We start from the raw sequence: 4,398 nt of genomic DNA, 5'->3' as shown, positions 1-4,398 counted from the left end.
CCGCATTCGTAAAACGGCTGTGGTTGCAGCGCGCAGTATATATTTCACTGCCTTGTTTAACGGTTTCTGTGGTGCCGTTATGCGTCACGCGTGGGAGAAGTTAATGAGAATTCTCCATCGTTGTGGTAATACAAAACGACTGTTCACACATCTGTGCAAACATTAGCGTCCCGCAAAAAAACACAGCGATTCGCGCGTTAGATGGATGTGAGCGGCTACCTCTGTTTTCTGATGTCATACTTTTCATGGTAAATACAGCATGCAGGTAATAAGTGTCAGAATAATGCCTCCAGGTATTTATTACCCTTCACAGAGATCACAGTACTGCCCCTGACAATGGCAACATCTGCTCTACTGTCCAGATCAACCTTCCCGCCCTTTCTAACATTGGGGAACCCTTAGATTAACTTTCAGATCTTCAGGGAACCCCTTCCATTATTATTCATAAACAGGATTTATATAACTCCAACATATTGCGCAGCGCTGTACATTAAATAGGGGTTGCAAATGACAGGCAGATACAGACAGTGACACAGGAGGAGGAGAAGACCCTGCCCCGAAGAGCTTACAGTCTATAATTACTATATCCACAGCTCACAGTATATTAGTGTGGTGGTCAGTGGGAAGAATGTCACCCTTACAGATTGCCAAAAAGATCATTGGGGTCACTTAGTCAGCCTTGAGAGGTGCAAATTGCTCAAGGAACCCCCAGCAACCTCTGCTGGAACCCTGGTTGGGAAACATTGCCCTAGAAGGAAGGAATCATGTTTATTCAGCCATCATCCAAGATTACCATCTACTTGCTGGACTGAGATGTTGATTCCTTCTTGGTTGCGCTCACAAATAATTGCACAGATCAGCTCCTGTTAGCTTTGTTGACTTGTTACAATGTTGCATCAGATCTCTGGGGGAGAGGACAATGAGTAACATATCTTCCTGCTGTCTGTAGCAGATTGTTCTATCATCTAGGTAAAGTTATTGGAGTGCAGATCAGGGACATTTTTTAATAAAATGATAATAATCCCCCTCCTCCCACCAGGTAACAGAACTCATAGGGCCCATGCACATATTTTTGCTGTTTCGGCCCATGTACATGCTCATATATTCATATTATACATTATCATGTGCTGCATTAGGATAGCCCATTTGTTGGAATACGTTGCCCAACATTTCACTATGGTAAAAAAATAGGACCTGCAAGAGAGCACCTCAATGGCCCTATAGTAGGGGGGCCATGGGGACCAATGTAGTTTGGTCTGAGGATGTGTCGGGGTGCAATTAGGAATGAATAGCACCACACTGCACCATGTCTGGGCCCCCAGGATACATTGGGGTGCAATTAGGAATAAATGGAACCACAATGCACACTGTCTGGCACATGCGAATGAATAATCAGGATGCTTTGGGGTGGAATAAAGAATGAAAGGCATCACGCTGCACACTGCCTGGTACATGCATTGGGCATTCTGGATGTATTGGAGGAGCCAGGAATTGTTGGGGTGCAATTAGGAATGAATGACACCACACTACACAATGTGTATGGACCCTCAGAATGCATTGGGGTGCAATTAGGAATGAATGGGACCACACTGTACACTGTTTGGCACATGCCAATTGATACTCAAGATGCTTGGGGGTGCAATTAAAAATAAATTGCACATCACCGCACAATGTCTGGGTCCCCAGGATACATTGGGGTGCAATTAGGAATAAATGGAACCACAATGCACACTGTCTGGCACATGCAAATGAATAATCAGGATGCTTTGGGGTGCAATAAAGAATGAATGACATCACTCTGCATACTGCCTGGTACATGCATTGGGCATTCTGGATGTATTGGGGGTGCCAGGTTACATTGGGGTGTAATTAGGAATGAATATTACAAGACTGAACAATGTGTATGGACCCTCAGAATGCGTTGGGATGCAATTAGGAATGAATGGAACCACACTACACACTGTCTGGGCCCTCAGGCAGCGTTGGGCCCTTATTTTACCATTTTTCACTTCGGTTCTCATTTGCTCACTGTTTCAAACTGGTGGAACTCCACTCAAATATAACAAGATAAAACCAAGGCGAATCTCTGCTGACCTCAGTGTGCTCACCAAGATAAAACCCAGCAGAGATTTGGGGATGACCGTAGTGTCAGAGATAAAGGATTGCTGGGAAATTATTGTCACTTATTGTCCAACCTCAACCATGAAACTTCTCTTTTGCGGTGGTAGTGATAGATCGATAAGAGTCACAACTAAATTTAGTGTCTCTGGGTAATTCTCCTTTCATTGAGGGAAGCCATTTGTAGCCCTAGGGTGCTTCCTTGCTGATCACAATAAAAGTATAATGTATCAGGTGATGTAGTCAGGGGGTTGGGAGTGCCTAATGCAGTCCTATAGCTTCAAGTCTAAATAATGCAGCCGACACGTTTCGGGGGGAACAAACTCCTCGCTTCTTCAGGGCTTGATTCTTCTTCTCTGCCATGCACAGTAGGGACACGGGTATGCAGCGAAGGGCGCTATTGAGTGGCCAGGACAGAGCGTTGTCACCCTATACCAGGAACAAACCTCACTGCAGGTCCATCGTAAGGAGAAGTTTTATATTATTGCAAATTAATTATATTAAATTCTGCGACGGTGCCTTCTTTAATTTAGACTGGCACCTGATGCCTAACTGGAGCCCCACAAACCACTTCGATATTCCTAAGAAGTCCCAGGATGGTGTAGGGAAATTTATAGCGCGGGTATTCCTTTACCAGCCCTGCCCACGGGCGCCATGCACGCCCTTTCCCATAATGACATGAGGCGGGCACAGTGCCAGCGCCCTGGCATGTAACGCATGACTAAGACTGAGCTGTCACCAGGATTATATACCATTGAATTGTCTCTTTCTTCTGCTCCGTTTGCATCGAGGAAGAAATCGCCCTGGACACGCAAGCCACGGGGACGGCTCACAAAGAGATTACACGCTACGCTTGCCCTGGTTCACCTCCGTTGCTTGCGATAATATTCTGACCCCCAAGAAATGCCAAGGAATAAATTAAACAGAAAACAACCTCGCTCCTGCCAACCAGCCTCGTAAACAGACCATCGCCAGGATGCCGGTTAATTGCGACGTGGAGGCGTAATTGCTGTCAGTCACAGGGATTGTACTGGTTGCTGGGAAGAGGAAGGAATAATCACGGATATTTTTTTTTATACTCAGGCGTTGGCGATATTTCGGGATTAATGCAGCTGCCAGGTGCGGCACAAGGCCCAGTGCAGGGATTTTGCCTTTAAAGAGAACCTGTTATTCATTGTGCACTTTGAATAGTCCCAAGCAAGTCCTATCACCAGAGTATTGATTTAAAAAAACAATATATGGCATTTAATGCATTTTATGCATGCTTTTTTCTTGTTAAAAGGCCTGAGTCCTGAGATTACTGCTGCGTGCTGCCATCTTGGATGTGATGTCAGCACTGTCATTGTATAGAATCCCCTTTTACTCTTCCACTGGAAGACACATAAAAAGGGAGGGGCAAGGGAGCTGGACCAGCACAGAAAATAATCCCAAAAGAGGAGGAGCTATGAAATGCAAGGGGGGGGGGCAGTGCTGGGGCATTTACTCCTTCTGGAGTTCATTTTCTAGCACATTGCAAGGACATAAATCATTATAAATAAAAGAAGAAATTGCTGCATGTACTTCCTCTGGGTTAATGAGAATTAATGCCAAGGGATCAGCATGACAGCCAGGTAATAGGAATCCTCAGGATGAGATGTCAGAAAAGAGACTCCATGCTTATTTATAGGAAGGGTTTCCTTTAAATTGGCCGTTCTATCAGGTGATTGCTTTGAGCTCAATGTGGCTCTGAACTCTCTGACACCAAAAAAGAATCTAAATGATGCAACTGATCAGCTCGGTGCAGAATGTACAATCCCAATCTGTAGTGTTTCCCATTCACTCACAGATAATCCAACATTGTGCTGGCCTTGGGTGTGCTGGGCAAGGTAAACACATGTCAGAGGAGCAGGGACGGGTCATGTGATTGGCGGGACTCTCCCTCATTGGTCATCTCCAGGGACATCAGACATGAGGATACCACTGAGCGTTGGCTTTGCACGGACAACAAGTCCCAGCAACATTCCCAACATTGCACGCTGTGCATGTGCACTTTTTTTTATGCACAGGTACATTTACCATTTCCCAATTACCAGCTCATCCAACCAACACAATTATTAACACCTGAGATCTCACCTGCCAAATATTCACCCCCATTTACCATGTGGTCCTAAATCCCACCATCCCAAGTGTAGGAATGAAAGATAAATAACATGAATGGTCTGAGGGTTTAATGTGTCCTTATGTCTGCAGTCTCTGACCATCTCCTATACAATGTCTGCAGTCTCTGACCGTCTCCTGTAC

This window comes from Pyxicephalus adspersus, chromosome 9 (genome assembly GCF_032062135.1).
Source record: "Pyxicephalus adspersus chromosome 9, UCB_Pads_2.0, whole genome shotgun sequence".
In the NCBI taxonomy this organism is placed as follows: domain Eukaryota; kingdom Metazoa; phylum Chordata; class Amphibia; order Anura; family Pyxicephalidae; genus Pyxicephalus; species Pyxicephalus adspersus.
This window is presented reverse-complemented; position numbering follows the sequence as displayed.